Source organism: Castor canadensis, chromosome 12, assembly GCF_047511655.1.
Source record: "Castor canadensis chromosome 12, mCasCan1.hap1v2, whole genome shotgun sequence".
Classification (NCBI taxonomy): Eukaryota; Metazoa; Chordata; class Mammalia; order Rodentia; family Castoridae; genus Castor; species Castor canadensis.
The window spans coordinates 120,524,677-120,544,807 of record NC_133397.1 but is presented as its reverse complement, the minus strand read 5'-3'; the positions used below and the strand labels follow the sequence as shown (position 1 = coordinate 120,544,807).

Here is a 20,131-nt window from a genome sequence, read left to right as displayed (position 1 = left end):
ACTAAGAACAATAATTTTATGTCTTTGTGTGTTTGTGTTAGGTTTAGATCTCATTACTATAATATAGTTCAGGTATTAAGCTCAGAGTTTGTTTTCCAAAATTATATGTTCCTATCCAGAGCACAGCTGCCTCTACTCAGAATTGTTTATGTGATATGCATTCTAACTGACTTTCTATTTCACTACAGAAGGTAAAATTTCAAATGTCATTTAAATTTCATCTAAATGCTTAAGTCCATTAGGTATATGTAAATAGTGTGATACAAAATGAAGTGTAACTATTAAGTCATTATTCTTTTATATTTAATATACTCATACATACTAATTTATATCCCAAAATCTATTTTATCAGTAATTAAGTTGTATATTAGGGATATGTATATATAAGCATATATAAGAATAAGAAATATTTACATATATGTGTATATATTTATATATAAAACAAGAAAACTTGAATCTCATAGCTAGTCCTGAGTCCAAATTTCAAAACAGCCATCTCTTAATTATAGCAAGGATTTCTGCCCTCTGTTCTCATCTCTAGTCTTTGTCCACTCCTTTTTTTTCAAGGCTTCAAGATAGCACAACTATCTTCACTCAGTCTTGGGACATAATGGAGAATAGAAGTCCTTTAGTCCAACTGAGCCATCTGGTGCTGGAAACTTGGAAGGGCTCTAATCCATGGAAAATACTTATTTTACATCATAAAACTTTTATTTACTGTTTTGTGCTGAGGATTGAACCCAGGGTGCTCGCTGCTACCGGAAGGTGTACAATATGAATACTCAGGACCTATCTTCAGATCTTCAGTTAGCAGCTTAGGGTTCTACCACTAAGAGAATCCTTCCTTAGCACTTTAGAAGTTTCTGCAAAGGCATCAAGGGCTCTGTAACCTCACAAGTAAAGGGCATGACTTTATAAATGAGTGGGTTTGATTTGCATGTTTCTTTTCTTCTTGTAACTACAGCACAATAATGATATCTTATACTTTTTAAAATTTTTATATTAATTTTAGTCACTTTCAATTTGGCAAGAATATGTTGATAAGAATATTAATAGAAATATATAGAAATAGTAAGTCTGAGACCAAGAGAAACAACCCTGAAGCACCAGGTGGCAAACAAGATAAGTGATAAGAGGACCTTATCCAAATACCTTAGTCCAACATGTCCTGGTGTATTTACTCAGAGCATTACTGTTTATATGCAAAAATGTTCTGATTTGGAAGATATGTTATGTGATTAAACATAGCTATGTATTTATTCCCAATACTCAAGAGTTTAGCTGTGCAGAGGCACATTTTTTTGCTATTGTTCCTTTTGTGGGATTTTACTGACTTCAGTTGTAAGTATCACATAAGGTCTTTGAGCACTTATGAGTAATGAGCACCAATAGTAATGTCCCTCAACCACCAGTCCTAATATTTCCTAGAAAATCTTTTAACATCTTATTGGAAATCTCAGTTACATAAAAATTATGTATATTTAAGGAATAGAGTTTGATGTTTGAATGACCACCACAGTCATGCTAATTAACATATCCATTATTTCTACATAATTACAGTATGTGTTGAGATGATTTAGTTTAAAATCTATTTTAGCAAATTACAAATTGCATTTTATTTCATTATTGTTCAATTGCAGGGGATTTTGTCCTCAAAAGGACATTTGACAATGCTTGGAAGTATTTTACATTGTCACTGCTAGAGGTCAAGGATTCTGCTTAACAGGACAGCCCCACACAACAAAATGTCAATATTGCCGAGATACAGAAATTCTGGTTTAGGCCAATTTGGGCTAAATTATCACCATTTGCAAAATCAAATTTCCTAAGTGATACAAGGCCCTCTTGGAGAAAAATCTCCCCTGCATATCACAGATTCCATTAATTTACAGGATTAAAAACAAAAAGTCAGATCACATAAACTCCGCATTTATCCTAAACCCCCCCATGCCTTTTTATATGCCCTCAGTATATGGAGTCTAAATTGGTTACCATCGTCCCTATCAGAAGTTGGCAACTGTTTCCTGCAAAGTGCTACATATTAAATATTTTCTGTAGTCACCACCAGATATTGTCTTTGTAAGGTGAAAACAGTCATAAGTAATGCAAAAACAAGTATGTACTCTATTTCGATAAGGCTTTATTAATGATGATGTCATTTGAATGTCATACAGTTTCTATGTGTAAAATACTGTTTTACCTTTGATTCTTTACTTTTTACCTTTAAATTTTTTAAGGGCTAGGAATGCAGCCAAGGTGTAGGGTGCCTGCCTAGTAAGCTCGAGGACCTGAGTTCAAATCCCAGCACTGCAATTTTACATATATACATAAAGTTGAAATCCACTCTAGGTAGGAAACCATGTAGAAAGACCTGGTGGGCCAAGTAGGTTGAAGTTCAGCAACCACTGCCCCATATCTCCTTCCTTCCTCCTGCAGATTTCACTCGCTGTTCACATTACCTCTCTTTATTGACTTCTGTTTGTTCTGCCCTCCTTGCAACTCCTCACATACATGAACACACTCTCATCTCAGTCTGCACAAACTTCCTTTTACCCAGAATGCACTTTCTCCTAATGACTAAACAGGTGTTTTCCTTCACCCTTTAAAAAGAATTATTCTTTTATCATTCTTTTTTTTTCCCAGCACTTGTGAGCAACTGAACTATATTGTTTGACTTGTGCGTTTTCTGTCTGTTCAAACTAGAAAGTAAGCTTTAGGAAAGAAGAAGCATTCTGTTTCCATCAATGTTGCATCCAGACAGTAGCTGACACAAAATATACACGCCACAAACAAGTTTTCTTCAATAGATTATTGTGATTTATGAATTTTTAAATTCCTGTTTCTTTTAGCCTTCATCTCAAACATCATGGCCGTCTACTTGATTGGAAGCTAGTGCCAGCCTGTTGATTCTGATCATTTGTGAGTTTATTTAATTTCTGGTATTTTTACATTGTCCAGCAACATGGTTACCCTACAAATTTCTTCTTTGTTAATGATAAAACTCTTCAATCTGGCTGATCTATATTCAGTATTATTATTAATAATGCAAGGAGATTTCATTGTTATAATTTCATACGTGCATATTCAGCACTTTTTTTTTATTTTTAGTGGGACTGGGGTTTGAACTCAGGCTGCTTGCAAAGCAGTTGATCTACCATTTGAGTCATACCTCCAGTCCATTTTGCTCTGGTTATTTTGGAGAGGTGGGGTCTCATGAACTATTTACCTATGCTGGCTTCTAACCATGATGCTCCCAATTTCAGCCTCCTAAGCAGCTAGAATGACAGGCATGAGCCACAGACACTCAGCTTCCAGTATTATTTTAACAGTTAATAAACTGCCATAGTTCTGAAGCTCAGGTAATCCTTATCTAGTCTTTCTGATCCTCATGTCTTATAAAGGGAACAGTGGTGCCCCAGCCAGGTCCCCTTACTGTGTCTGCTGTGTCATCTTCTAGGAACTCACAGCTGTCCTTTATTCCAAAAAGAAAAAAGCAAAAGCAAAAAACAAAAATTGTCCCTAGCTGATGGGAACCACCTTTGTATAAAGCTATAGCTGAAGAAGTTGAAATCCATAACTCTGACTGATAGGGAATGAACACAGGAGATCAGGAGATTGGGTCTTTTGCCTCAAGAGGACATTTATTCTAAAGTGAAGTTTATGCTCCAGAGCCCCCCTGCTGTTTTCCTAAGATTATATTCAGCTCATTCCTTTTTCCATTCTATCCTCCTTCATGCTGTCCCTTCATATTTCTTTCTTGTAAGTACCACCTAGTAAGTCATGTGCACCTGGATCTTCATTTCTAGCTCTGTCTCTAGGAAAATATTCCTAATTATTAAACTCTTCAACTCTTATACAATGCCTTAATACATAGGAAACTAAAATCAATCCTAACAAACTCACAACCATACATTTTAAAACACTTGGATATAAACAGCTCACTTTTAGACATAAAGTAAGATGTCTTCCATCACTCTTCTAGAATGTAGCAACAGCAAAGTTTGATTAATTTACCATGTGCACTTTTTATGAAGTATCTTGTGTTTAGCAATATGAAGCCTGTATAATCATGAATAGATTTGCTACTCAGATTAATAACACATTTAAAATTAAATTGAATACTATAGATACAGATGTGTATATGCAAAGTACTTACATATATGGATGCATTTGTGGGTCAGTATACACACACTTGTTTCACTGATGACAGGGGATGGGAAGTAATGACACCCAGGAGCAATGAGCCCACCCTGTGGGATGACTTTAGTTTTTGATATCTTTCTCCAATAAAAGGAATAAAAGATTATTGAAGTAATGATTGACTCTAAGACTGAGGTGGAATTTTGTAATGCAGAAAGTAAAATGACAAGAACAAAAACATTAGTGGGAGTATGACAAAGCCACAAGCCAAATGGACTACCGAATGGCCTAACCTGGAAAAATCTGAGCAATAAAATAAGACTGGATTATAACCCAAAGTATTCAGAAATAACAATGAATTCATACTAACATGTAAAAAAAAAAAAACAGCCATAATCAAATGTGAAAGAATAGGCAAAGGTGCCCTGCAGAAGTTTTTAGCACTTTATGCAGACACTCTGTCCTCTAGCACATGGAGCTCCAACCTGGTTAGGGTGGGCTGTGCAGAGCAACCTCCTTCCAAATACGCAGTGAGGAAAGAGAGAAAAGAGAAGTTTAGAATGATGAAAATGGTGAACTCTATCTTAGTGAGACGATAAAGTTAACATCAGCACTGATGCTCTATCAATAGCACTTTAGCTTGATATGACATGGTGACAATGGCATTTAACTTTTGTGGTCTTCTTCCCCAAAAACTTTAATCTCAGTCTCTTAAGAAAAACATTAGACAAATCCCAATTGAGGTACAGTCTACAAAGCATTTGACTCCTTTCAGCCAAGAACTAAATGCAATATGATATCCTGATGTGATCCTAGGATTTAAAAAAGGGATATTAGGTAAACTCTAAAGAAATGTGAATAATGTATGGGCTTTCATTAATAGTGTGTCAACTTTGATTTATTAATTGTGATATATGGACAATCCTGTAAAGTAAGAGGTAATTTTATAGGTGAAAGTAGATGTGAAATATACAGAAACTCTCTGCACTACTTTCACCACCTCTGTAGAATCTAAAACTATGTAAATTAAAGTTTTTGTTTTTATTTTTATTTTTGTGATACTGGGACTTGAACTCAGGGCCTCATGCTTGGTAAGCAAGTGCTCTACCACTTCAGCCATATCCCTAGTCTTAAATTAAAACTTTCTAAAAACTTAAGTGTAGAATTACAGCACATCACATACTGTTCCAGAATTTTTTAAATTCAAGAGAATACTTAGTTCATAATAGAGTATCTTGAATATCACTCCGATTATTACAAGAGGAAATCAATTTGAAGTGTCTAACAGAACCTAATGTTATTTTATATACCCAAAGACTGAAGTTAAAATATTTCCATCATTAACAATGAATCATTTTCAATAACAATATTCAAAAGTTTTCAACAATGCTTTGGCATTACCTTTCACATTATCTACAATGGTTAAGAACCAAAATATTCATTATGATAGTGTAAAAATTTCATAACATTCTGTGATTATAGAAATATTTTTGATGTTAGCCTTTTTTACTTAGGTATTTGATGTGCTCTGCAGGATAAATTATATATTCAAAAACTATCACTTCTTGAATATTGTGTTCCACTATACACTAACTACTCACTATGGTTTGTATGTAGTCAGAAACTTTGTCCCATATGCAGCAGCATTAAGGAGTGGTGGAACCTTTAACACCTAAACTAAACACCAGGTAATAAGGTTTGCAGGCACTGCCCTCAGAACGAGTAATGATGACCATATGGTGTGAGTAACTTCCTGTGAAAATGAACTACTACAAAGGAGCAACCTGATCCCAGAAGCACTCCTCTGGCATGAGGTGGTATGGTACCATGTGATCCCTTTCACCTGCCCTCACTCTAGGATGTCATCCATCATGAGATCCTCACTAAAGTCTGAGAAATGGGGGCTGCCTGACTTTAGACTTTCAGTCTCCAAAACTGTGAACTAAATAAACCTTTTCTTTGGGAGTTTCACAGCTCAGGTATTTGTTTACAGCAATGAAAAGCTAACTAATATAGTCCTCTAGGGTTTTGTGGCTATTTGTCTAGTTCACTCAATCGCACATTTTAGGGAGAGAAAAATTCAGTGACTAAGGGTAGCCCTATTGAATTGTCAGTAACCGAATGAAGACAGGTCTTCATTAACGGTACTCATGACTCTAGTCCTAGCACCTAGAATAGAGGCAAGTGATAGACAACACTTGTTAAATATGTATTGAATAAGTGAATACGAATAAATGACCTTACATGAAGTGATACAATTGCTTAGAATCAGGATAAAATACAAAGCTGGCACCTTTTCCTATAAAGTCCTATCACAAGCTCATCTTGTGGCAGGATGATGTCAGCATCCCTGTCGCACAGTGTAGCACTGAAATATAGAAAGAATCAAATAATTGAATCTCCCATGAACTCCTTAATGAGAAATTTGGGCAAATTGGGAAAAGGTTGAGATTTTCTTCTCATTCAACTTTGTTTTAATGAGTCTCAAAACTGTGACAGATTTTTGGTTGTTATTTCTATAAAAGCAACTGGGGCCCAGGAACTAGAGAAAAGGTGAGATCAAAAAGAATTAACCTAGAAGGTAACACCCACGCACAGGAAATCAATGTGAGTCAATGCCCTGTATAGCTATCCTTATCTCAACCAGCAAAAACCCTTGTTCCTTCCTATTATTGCTTATACTCTCTCTACAACAAAATTAGAGATAAGGGCAAAATAGTTTCTGCTGGGTATTGAGGGGGTGGGGGGGAGAGGGAGGGGGTGGAGTGGGTGGTAAGGGAGGGGGTGGGGGCAGGGGGGAGAAATGAACCAAGCCTTGTATGCACATATAAATAATAAAACAATAAAAAAAAAGAAACTGTTGACTAAGCCAAGGTCAAACAAACAAACAAAAAAAAGTACTGATTTTAGGACTGGAGGTGCAGTTCAAGTGATAGAGCTTCTGCTTTGCAAGCACAAAGTTCTGAGTTCAAACCCTAGTCCTCCCCCTTCTGAAAACACTGACTTTATAAACTAGTAACTTAAAACTCACACACACACACACACAAATTGCCCACAAAACATTTTCCTTTCCTTCTGAAGGTTTTATTATGCATTGCTATAATTATCCGATCTTTTCACTATTAAACTTAAATGCCCAATTGAGACAAACAGTTCTGACACATTCTTCTACCACTGATGAATCATGGGGTAATAGGTGTTAGGGATCATATTCATTTTTCCTCTGAGCTTTCTGGGCAGAATTGGTGTCTTTGCCACCTCTAGCAGCCTTCTTATCCATGGCTTTGATGACACCCATAGAAAATGTCTGTTTCATATCATGAACAGCAACACAACCCAGATGAAGATGGTCAGGGAGGCTTTCAACACACCAGGGCTTGCCAGAACCTTATCAATAAGGACAGCATCTCCCGCTTTGAAGAATTTAGTCATCCTCCAGCTTCTTACCAGAATAGCAATGAATCTTTTCTTTCAGTTCAGCGAACTTGCAAACAACGTGAGCTATGTGACAATCCAGTGCCCCAGCATCATCGGCAGAGCGGATTTGACTGGGTGCCTCAGAATAATCACCTGAGCAGTGAAGCCAGATGTTTCCACTGGTGGCTCACGTTTCCTGTCACCAGCAATGCTGTCATGACCAACATCTTTGACAGATAACATTCTTGACATTGAAACTACCTTGTTCCAAGAAAGAGCTTCACTCTATGCTTCACGGTGCATTTCAAAAGACTTCGCTTCACGTGTGACTTTGACTGGAGCAAAAGTAACCATCACGGTGGATTCCAAAACACCAGTCTCTCAGCACACAGAATTAATACCAATAACACCAATTTTGTAGACAACCTGGAGGGGCAGACCAAAAGTCTTGTCATTTTCACAAGTTGGTGGTAGTATGCAATCCAAAGCTTCAAGCAATAGGGTTCCATAGGCACAGCTATCTTTACAAGTGACCTTCCATCCCTTGAAACAAGGCACTTTAACACTTAATGTAGGTGCTTACTTTCTTTACCATTTCCTCACATCTCTTCTGATTATAGCCTAGACCAATGAAATTCAGTTTGTTAACATAAACAATTAGTTGTTCAATGTCTGGACAGTCTTAGAGACAACAGCTTCAAATTCACCCACACCAGCAGCAATAATCAGGACAGCATAATCAGCCTGAGAGGTAGCTGAACTGAGGGTTAAGATGAAGTCTCTGTGTCCTGTGGCATCAACGTCCATCACGTAGCACTTTTCCTTCACAAATTTCTACAGAGCCATGTCGAGATAATATAGTGCTCTTGTTCAGTTTTCAGTTGATATAAGATCCAAGCATACTTTAAGGAGACCTCTCCCATCTCAGCAGCCAACTCCTCAAATTTTTCAATGGTTCTTTTGTTAATACCACATTTATAGATCAGACAGCCAACAGTAGTGGATTTCTCCAACAGTGGGCTTGCCCAAATCTATTTGTCCAACGATGACGTTGTTGATATTCATCTTTTCCTTTCCCCGTTTGGTTTTGATTTCATGGCGGTTTTCATGACACTTGTGTTCTGAAAGCAAACCCAGTGCAGTGGGAAGGAAAAAAAACCCTGAGATTTTCTTAGATTTCATTCTCATGAGAAATCTACTTTGCTTAGAGGGATTACATAAATGAAAGCCATGATTTTATAGTATATGCAAAGTCCTATTTGTCAGGATTTGATTAGCTCCATTCTTTGAATGCTTTGCTGTTTAGCAGATTGCAGTTTTTTATGCTGACTGCAACCCAAAGAACAAAATATAATATAGCATCATGCTATCAACTCACTTCATTTACAAAAGGCTTGAAGGGTGCTATAAAATATAGAAACCCAGAGGCAGACAGAATTTGAAGCAATATTATATAATTACCAATGAGTACAAAGAGAAACTGTTTCTCTTCTATGCATCAAGCAGCAGAAAACTAAGGGCTATCTGGAAATTCCATTTTATTATGTAATATATTTCTGGGGAGGAGGAAAGTAGATTGTAAATATAAAGCCAAGATACAAGTGATACATACATGGAATTTTCATTATTACAAATTATTGTTGTAATTCTTGTATATTTAAAAAATAGGAAAAAATCTTGAGCATTAAAAGTCAATTTGAAATCCTTACATTTCCCTTTATTTTTAAGCTTAAGGCTATTCTAAAGTCGTTTTAAATAAATATACAATTATGAAATTCTCTGATTTAAAATGATAAGCTGATTTATTACCAGTCAGTGTCTTTCTAGTTTTTTTCTCCAGTTAAGAATACTTACAAATTCAGATAATAATTTATTCTTCTAACCCATATAAAAGTGAATATGTAAAAAAGAAGTTAGTTTGGAAAAGATTAAACTTAAGCCAAAGTGGATATTTAAAACCTAAATTTTTAATATTTTTATACCTTTCTTTCTAATTGTTTGTAGGTGCCAAAGGCAATGTTCTTCATTGATCTTTCTGGATAGAAGTCCTATCTGATCAGTTTTGTGGCCTCCATTTTTTGGAGGGTGGGGGCAGTAAACTCTTTCTATTAGAATTGAATAGATGCCTTTAAATAATCAAGATGACTTTGCAGGTTGCTTTCCAATTCACTAACACTTTTATTTGTAATAGAAAGCACAGAATGTGTGAAAAAAGCCCTTCTCTGCTCATCATTCCTAGGGATCTGAAACAAACCTATGTTTCCCCACCTTCACGTTTGTTAATTTTGTATCCATCAACTTGCAAGCAGATGCTGGTAGCATTTAAAGATAAACATTTTTGGTCTTGGTTGGCAGAAAAGAGAAAAGAAAGCATGGTTAGGAGAATAACATAACTTGGAATTGTGAAAAAGATACTGGCTACACCAGATGACTAAGTCTTACTCACAGATCTCAAAGGAATAGACACGTGTGCTAAATTCAGCAAAAGGACATTCCATTGGCTAAACATCTTCTTGATATTCACATCAAACATTGGAGACAATATTTACAAATGAGCCAATGAGATAAAGGAAAATAAAATAATTTACTAAAGATGGTAAAAGTTTTGAGAAATGAAGTCAGGATTTGAATATTGTTCTGTCTCCATATAAAATCCAAGCCTTTTAACTTTCTTACACTGACTTTCAAAAATAGCTGACAATTTGAGGTGGAAGAAAAACTCTTGAAAGAGAAAAGCAGTGTAAGTTTCATTTCCAGAAATATAATATCTAGAGAGGGAATGGTATTTACATACTAAGAGCTTTTGTGGCATTGTGATTAATAGCAAAACATTTGGACTCAGACATTGTAAGTTAAAATCTAGTTTTGCCAATAACTGGCTGGGCATCACTGGACCAATTACTTTCCCTTTGCTACCTCAGTTTTCTCATCTATAAAAAAGGGTCATACAAAAAAGGGGATTATAACAGTATTTCCTTCTTTAGCTTCTTATGAATATTAAATTAGTCAATACATGTCAAGTGCTTGAAACAGTGCCTAACTATGTAAGCAATCAATAGATATCAACTAATGTAATTATTATTATTCTATATTCTCTGGACTGATTGCAAAATATCTGAAATGGATACCTTACTTTTAAAGAAATCTGCTAATCCTTTCCTCACTAATTTCAATTATACATGTTTCTGCATTTCCCATACTCCTCATATCTATTGGTCATTTCCACCTTTTTCTTCATATCAATGGTATCTCTTTCATTCTTATCTTTCTATTATATTCTTTAATCTTTATATTCTCATTCTTCTTTACTATTTTCCATATCAAACTTAAAATTGATGCATAATATACATTAAATTTTTTTAGATTTCCTTACAATTACCCTACACTAACTACAACTCTTGCTGATCAATAATGTTACTTGTTTCATTCTTTCTTTCTTTCTTTTGGTGGTACTTGGGACCACTTTAGTCATGCCTCCAGGCCCTTTTTCTCTGGTTATTTTTGAGAAAGGAGCTCGCTCTTAGCCTTGGACAACCCCATTCCTACTCTTAAAGCTTCCTGCCATTGCTAGGATGATAGGCAGATGCCATCATAAACAGCTTTTTTCTGTCAAGATGAGGTCTCATAAACTTTTTTGTCTAGGCTAGCCTTAAATCATGATCCTACTAATCTCAGCCTCCCAAGTAGCTAGAATTACAGGTGTGAGCCATCACACCTGCTCTTTTTTCTTTTACCTTTTTTGAGGGATCAGTGTAATATTTGTTGATTAAATGAATGAGCTTTGTCTGCCATCCATCATTTTGTAACTTCACACTCCCTATTTAGAGGAATAAGGAGTAAATAACAAAAAGCAAGATTCCCTCAACTTTTTTACCCTTTTCTTTCATTTATTCTATTTTTGGATTCAGCCTTTTTCTGCAAGAGCCTTATTATGTTTTATTATATGGTATTATGTCATATATCACATATACTACATTTTTCTCTCATTTTCAGAAACACTTGCTTTGATTTGTGCAAATCTTTTCCACCTTCAAATAACATTTTCATTGTTGCTTGGATGCATTACAAATGAGCAAGAACATTTTCTGAACTGTAATTCAGTGCCAAAGTGGAGTGGGTTCTTCTGACCACTACATTGTTATAACCAAAACTCACACCATAATTTTCTCTCAAATGACATCACAGGATTTTCTATCCAAAGTATGAGTATCTTTGGATGAGGGAGATAACCAGAAGTGAAAATAGATGTAGGGAAATTATATACTATACTTGGTAAGGTTTGTATTCAGCACAATTTGAGCTTCGATGTAATCACACATCTCTATGGACTTTTAATGGTTGGGTATCTGAACACAAAATACTTTGAAAAAGATGATTTATAATCAAAACCACTAGAAATTCTATAGAAATGAGCATCTGTTACTTTAGATATGCCAGCCTACTATAATTTAATTTTCAAGGTGTAGTAAAAGTATATTCAGTATAACATCAAAGTGATTTATATCACACAAAACCATCTTCCTCCAAAGTCAATATTGCTATCTTTGTGACTATGGCTACTCAGAAGTGCTAGTTGAAATGTGTCACTGCCTGAGTGTTAGCCAGCATCTCAATGCTACCCTAGAAAAAGCATGTGAGTGAGAGAAAAAAAGGAAAAACAAACATACCAGGACCCTCAGGTGCTTGCTATGTGAAGCCTGGTTCTTAAGCCAGAAGCATCAGCATCTCTTGTTTTTTATTATTTTGAGATAATTCTAGATTCACATGCAATATTAAGAAATAACACAGAGAGAGCTTGTGTACTATTTGCCCAATTTCTTCCAAAGGGAACATCTTTTAAGAACAGAATATTGACATTGATTGATACAGTCAGAAATCAACACCTCTTTTTAATCAGCAATTCTCAAACTTAAGTATATGTGTGACCCAACCTTGATTTAGGAGGACTGAGTAGGCTAAGATTCTATAGTTCTAACACAGATCCAGGTGATACACAGGCTGGTCTCCCCTAGTCCATACTTTAGCAACAATGGTTCTAGAAAACCAAGGGTAGTTAGTATGCATGTTGGACCTTAACAGCCTACCCATATGATTTTATTTTATTGAAGTATAGACTTTAATATGGGTATCTGTGAAGTACTTTGAAAACAGCCAATATTTATTGACAGTGGTAAGAAATAAAATTCAAAAGTAAAAACTTCTTATGAGAAGAATGAATTAAAGTAACTGATAATGTTTCCTGAAGCATAAAAATCACTGTGGAAAAAAGCCAGTGGAGTTTTATTAGATGACTGAGGGAAAGCATATTTATTCACTGAAAATATGTCATTCATCATGTTGAGGCCATATTTGAATCCAACATTTCAATTTGATGGCCACAGCCTGCTGACAAGTGAGGAAAAAAATGAATCCTTGAAAAACTTGGAAGAAAAACTTGTTTTTAATTGTGTCTGAGCAGCCTGAATTCTTCTTTCATGAGGGAAAACATAGTAAAATAAAGATGTTTGGCAGTTACTGTGAAAGTTTTTTAAATCTCCGTCTTAATTCATGAATAATATGACACTGTTTTGACAATTCTATTCTTTACACTGAATTAAATAGTTGTTTTTGTTAATTGATTGATTAAAACCTGGTAGGTGTAGTAGACCCAGCATTTTCTAAAATAAAATACCACTATGTTGACAGAATATCTATAACACACACATATGCACAAAATATTAAAACTTTCAGAGTACTAGAAGCCTTAGAAATTGTGCATTTCCTTTATTTTACAAAGAAGAAATCAAAAGTCTCACAAAGCTAAATGACTTATCCAAGGTCTCATCCAGCTAGTTAGTGGCCAAGCTAGGTAGGACTAGAGCCCAAATCTCTTAATACCCAAGATTTTTTCTATAATAATTTAAATTTTCACCTTGCTAATCTGTAGTAAGATTTTTAAATCTCAGAAAATAACGATGATTATAGTGATAAAGGCATACAACATAAGAAGGACCCAAGCAGAATTATTTATTTGCTCAATTTTTTGTTTTCTCTATGTAAATGGTATTACAACTAGTTACTATATTTTAGTAACTATAAAAAGAATGATTGTGATGGCAAGTAGAGAATGAAAGGAACTTATATTTTAAATTAGAAGGTAAAGGGTCGAAGTTGACAAAATCAGAAATTCATTCTATATTTTCAAGGTAGCTTTCTTGCGGAAAGGGGCAGCACTGGAACTCAGAGCCTCACACTTGCTAGGCTGGTGCCTTACAGCTTGAGCCACTCCAGCAGCCTGTTGGTCTATATTTTCTTGTTTTGAGTGATACAATTAAAATCATATTTATACTATGACAACTCTGATCTTCCTATGCCCCTTATGGCAGGAAATTCAGCCATTCCCTAACCTCACAACCAATCCTAAGGCCCCAGCATTACTTGGCATGATTTGTTGAATTTGTCCTCCCCCTTAATGGCTGGCAAGTGTGTGACAAGAAACTGAGAACTCAAGTGCACTTCATTAAGTCAAATGTATGCAATGGCTGGCCTTCTCACAGCGTCTTTTTATGGCTAAGCATTCTTCAGTTCCAAAATCACACCCTTGGCTAAAGTTTGGGTGTTCAGAGAAGTTCAGATATCTGGTACAAGGCCATATGCAACAGAAATTGCCACAGAGCTGAAGCTCTGTGTTTGACCAAAATGACATCCAGAAATCAAGTCAGTTGTGAGGCAAGGACTGTCAAAATGCAGCAGCTCATTATTTAGTGGAGGGTCCCTCCCAGTTCATGGAGGAGATCCCACAAGGAAAAGAACTATTTTGTGCTTCAAATATGGCAGCTTTTAAAGAAGAGATTTTTTAATTTGCTTGCTTTTCATTTTTTCAAGCTTGCCCACAATGATAGGTCTGAGTAGATTTCAACATAAACCATACATTGTGCTCAAACTTGACCCTCCCTAAGGCAATGTCAAGTGCAAGTCACCAGTGCAAAATGTCCTTTCCATTTTTGGGCATCTTCTACTCAGGAGCCTGAGTATTCCCTGATAACAAACCTGAATAAACATATTCAACATGGTATTCAGGACATTTTAATACAGTAATTCTTAATCTCAAGAAGAAAGATCATGGTTCCACTTGTCTTGCAATGGGAGGTCTTACTTTTAGGTAAAATTTTAACTGCAATTACTCTTGACAGAGGGGCGCTACCTAAAAGCACATACTAGTGTCATGTAACATCAGGAATTTTGTCCCAATGTCCAAGGTGTCCTGACATACTCTTTTCAGAAAATACCAACACAGGTGTGTATCATTTTATTGAACTTCACTATTGCACCTGCAGGTATTGCAGTTCTTACAAATTGAAGTTGCATGGTAATCCTACATGAAGCAAAACTCTCGGTAATCCTGCATGGAGCAAAACTATCATTTTCCTAACAGCATGTGTTCTCTTTATGTCTCTTTGTCACATTTTGGTAATTTTTATAATATATCAAACTTTTTCGTTATCATTATATCTATTACAACGATCTGTGAGCTTCAATGTTACCGCTGTAATTGTTTGGGGGTGCCACAAACTCATCCACATAAGATGGCAAGCTTGATGAAAGTTGTGTGTATTCATATTGCCCAACTGTAGCCATTCCCTGTCTCATTCCCTCTCCAGGGGCCTTCCTATTCCTACGGACACAATATTGAAATTAAGCCAATTAATAATTCTATAATGGCTTCTAAATGTCCAAGTGAAGGAGTCACACACCTCTCATTTTAAATGAAAAGCTAGAAATCCATATCTTAATGAGGGAGGCATATTTAAAACCAAAACAGGCCAAAAGCTTGACTGTGCTGAACAGCCAAGCTCTGAATACAAAGAAAAAGTCAAAGGTAGTTAAAAGTGCTACTCCAGTATATACAATAGTGATGAGAAAGTAAACAGACTTTTTGCTGATAGGGAGGAAGTTCTAGTGGTCTGGATAAACCACAGAAGCTATTCCATTTTCTTAAGCCAAAGCACAATCCAAAGCAAAGCCCTAATGCTCTTCAATTCTGAGAGAGGTATGGAAACTGCAGAAGAAACATCTAAGGCTGGCAGGAGTTGAATAATGAGGTTTAAGGAAAAGAACTCAACACTGTAACATGAAAGTGCAGGTGAAGCAGCAAGTGCTGATGTAGAGTTTGCACCAAGTTATTCAGTAGATTTAGCTGAAATAATTAATAAGGTGATTACACTAAATCACAGACTTCCAACGTAGAGCAAAACAACCTTACATTGGAAGAAGATATCATCTAGAATTTAACTAACAGAAGTCAATGCCTGGCTTCAAAGCTGCAAAGGACAGGCTGACTTTCTTGTTAGGGACCAAAACAGCTGGTGATTTTAAGTTGAAGCCAATGTTCATTTACTATTCAAAAAAAATGCTAGAGTTTTCAAGAATTATACTAAGTCTGCTGTGCCTGTGTTCTATAAATGGAACAACAAATCCTAGATGACAGCACATCTGTTTACAACATGGTTTACTGTTAAGACCTACTACTCAGAACAAAACAAAAAGATTCTTTTCAAACTATTATTGCTCCTTAAAGAACTATACATCTTGATCACCCAAGACAGTGATTGGAGATGTGCAATGGAATGAATGTTGTTTCATTATACCTGCTGATATAATATCCATTTTGTAGCCCATACATCAAGGAGTAAATTTGAATTTTAAATCTTATTATTTAAGAGATATATCTTGTAAGATGACAGTAGCTCCTTCCATAGATTTGAGCAAAGTAAATTGAAAATCTGAGAAGGATTTACTCTCTTCGTAGCATTAAGAACATTCTCAATTCATGGGAAGAGATCCAAATATCAACATAGATAGGAGAGAATTGTTTCCAACCTTCAAGGACAACTTTGAGGAATTCAAGACTGCAGACAAAGAAGCAACTGCATGTGTGGTAGAAGCAGTGAGGAGCTAGAATTAGACAGACAACTTGAAAACATGATTGAACCGCTCAATCTCTAATGAAGACTGGCTTTTTATGCATGAGGAAAGAAAATAGTTTCTTGAAATTGAATCTGCTCCAGGCAAGGATGCTGTGAACAATGTTGAAATTACAACAAAGTATTTAGAATATTACAAAAATTTAATGGATAAAGCAGTAGCAGGGTTTAAGAGGACTGACTCCTATTTTGAAAGTTCTAAGGGTAAAATAGAAAAATCCTTTGGGAAAGAAAGAGTCACTTGATGTCCCAAACTTCACTGTCTTATTTTTTTTTAATTGCCACAGTTATGCCAACTTTCAACAGCACCACCCTGATTGGTCAGCAGTCATTAACAGATTGGCAAGACTGTCTATGAGCAAAAAGATGTCAAGTCCCTGAAAGCTCAGATAGTCATCATTATTTTTTAGCAATAAGTTACATTGAATCAAGATGTGTGCACTGGCATCTTAGATATAATGCTATTGCACATTTAATAGACTTCAGCATAAGTACAAATATAACTTTTATATACACTGGGAAACAGAAAAAATTTTGTGGGACTTGCTTTATTGCAATGGTCTGGCACCAAACTCACCATATCTCTCTGACATATGCCTGAATATATTTTCCATACTATATATATATATATATATATATATAAAACTAAAGATATAGGGAAATCTGTTTCAACAATGAAAAGATATACATTTGAACAAAGTACATTTTTTATCATTAAAAAAACCTTCTTAAAAAGTTTATGGAGCTGGCAGAGTGGCTCAAGTGATAGAGCACCTGCCTAGTAAGCATGAGGCCCTGAGTTCAAATCCCAGTACCACCAAAAAAACCCACAAACATGTTAGAACATTTACTGATAGGGAAGGAGTAAGGGAGAATAATGAAAGGGGTTGAACTGACCAAAGTAAAATATACTCACAGCAGGGACACATTGAGAAACCCCTTTGAACATTGACTTAGACAGTAATAATAAAAGACAAGCCTGAAAAGTAGGCATAGAGTGTGAGGGGAGGGTTCATATGGAAGGGCAGAGGGTAAATGAAGGAGATGAAAGTGAGGAAAAATGGCGGATGGACTTCATGTATAAATAGAACTAATAAACCTCCTGCAAATGCTTTAAGTGGGGAGGGGAGAGGTTTAAGGGGGAGAGATGGGGGGGTGATTTAACCAATGTAAAATGTAATCCTATTCAGAATTGTCACAATGAATCCCCCTGTACAGTGAATATATTCTAATAAAAATAAAAATTAAAAAGTATTTTGCTTATATTTTAGAGTTTTAAAAAGAGTTTTGAAGATGATTTAAATGAGCCATTAACTCTGAACCAGCTATTAAGTTATCAAGCAAACTGATCAGGGGAATACAACAGATACCATGTATCTAAATGTACTCAAGATTTGGGGAATGTTTTGGCATGGAAATACAGTGGGGGACATGCAAATGCGTACAAGATGAATATATCAATAATTATCACTGCAGTAAACACTGAGTGGGTGTCAAAAAGTTTATTGCGTATCTATAATAAAGACATTTTTTCTTCAATTCTTTGTGGGTATTCATTTAGCCATTCACAATTATCTCTTTAAGTTGTCTCAAAAAAACTCTTACTGTGCTCTTTATGCAATTTAGGAAAACAAGTTTCATAAGCTTGTATAATAAACCAGGTAATTCACTATACCCTTAAATTTTAAAATCAAATTTGAGGGGGAGAGGCAAGAGCCATAGTTCACTCCTATAATCCCATCTACTGGGGAGGCAGAGATTGGGAGGATGTCGGTTCAAGACAAGCTCAGGCAAAAAGTTAGCAGAACCCCATTTCAACAAACAAGTGGAGCATTGTGGTCTTCAACTGACACCTTAATTATGGGTAATGGACATGGGCCTCGGGCTGAGGGTGCAACTCAAGTAGTAAACAGCATTCCTAGCAAGTGTAAGGCCCTGAGATCAAAACCCTATAACATAAAAAAATGCTAAACTTTCAAGATATTTTCATACCCTTAGCTATTTATTTACTACATGCAAAAGTAAATTTGGCATCTAGCTAATATATGGTTTAGAAAAGATTGCAGACCTTAAAGAATGGGTTTGTCATTCATGATTTTATTCATTCAGTCAGTGTTTATTGACTGCTGTGCACTGATCTAACTGTTGGGATACAACAATGAATGAGACATATGAAGGGTCTTACTGGGAGTCAGAGACTCAGAGCTTATTCTACCCCTCATTGATTTGTAAATCTCAGTGTCCTCAAGACTTACAGACCATGTTAGACAATTTTCAAACTAATCCTTATTCAACAGTTTTGTGTATTGTTTGTTTGTTTGTTTGTTTCTCTCCAGCAACACTATGTGCAAGTTATAGCTGGCAGGAACACAACAACTAAAAATAGGAAATAACTAGAGGTAATTTAAAAGATACTTTGAACTGGATTTGGGGACCTAAAACACCTACTTAATAAGTATATATTTTGTCCTTTAGCAAATGAAAAAACTCTCTTTTAGGTGGACTAAGCAGATAGCTTAGTATATCCAAAGTGGCTAAGAGGATGTTTTAACTAGAGTCAGAGGATATTTTTAGAACGTTATAAGATACAAGATGAATGTGATAGGGTCTGACCTGGGTGATAATGGTAAGTAGAAAGTAACAGATATGAAAGGTCTGCTTGCTTTCCACTTCATTCCTTCTAGTTCCTCAGCTCAGCCATCTGAATCAGGGGACCACCCTTTTTTGTTCTAGTACCCTTGTGTTCCCTTGTCTCTGGAATTCTAAGGTGACTCTTTTCCTCTTCCACTGGCGTCTCCAACAGGATCTGCCTACCTTCTGTGGCTCCAGCATCCACTGACAAACTTCCCATCTTCTACTTCTGAACTCAGTCCTAAGAAGCAGTTCCACTTTCTCCCTTGGTCCCTCCAGTGTAGAGGTAAAAACGGCTTCCTGTTCCTAATCACAATTTCCTTCACTCTTCCCTGGTCATCTTCCATTAACTACACAATGAATTCCCTGCTTTGAATCTTCTCTACATTTTACACTCTGAATATTACTTTTGCTTCCTGAATGAACCCTGACTGACACACATATGCAATGTAGTCAGTGTCCCTGGGCTAACATGTTCGTGTACTGAGGAGATATCTATCTAAGTTAAAGTCACCATTCCATTCTGTCTTGTAGCTGCAAGTGGATTTTTCTCTGGTTTGTACATCAAATTTTCTTGCAGGCAGCTTCTTTAGTCAAGCAGCAGAAACTTCCTCTTTTTTAGCTTCATCCACAAAAGTTGTGGGTATGAACCTATGAGTGATTTAATAGAAACACCCAAAGGCAAGAAGTAAAACTAACAACTTGAAACTGCCACAATAATCTTAAATCAACCATTTGCTGTCTCACAGTTATTGATGCCAAGTCTCAAATCACGGTGTTATTAGGCCCACGTTTCTTTAGGAAGGTGCTGAAGGAGAATATGTTCCGTTGGTCTCTCTCCTTGCTTCTCATGGTTGCTGAAATATGCATGACTCCAACCTCTGTTTCAATGGTCATATAGTGTTCTCTTTGTATATTTGGGGGTCCAAATTTCCCTCTTCTTTTAATGATGCCAGTCATTGGATTAGAGTCCACCTTCA

At 36.0% G+C, this 20,131-nt stretch overlaps 1 pseudogene; it reads right to left on the bottom strand.

Moving 5' to 3' along the window:
- Positions 1-7,339: 7,339 nt before the first annotated feature.
- Positions 7,340-8,739, bottom strand: LOC141414747 (putative elongation factor 1-alpha-like 3; annotated as a pseudogene).
- Between the last annotated feature and the right edge of the window lie 11,392 nt (positions 8,740-20,131).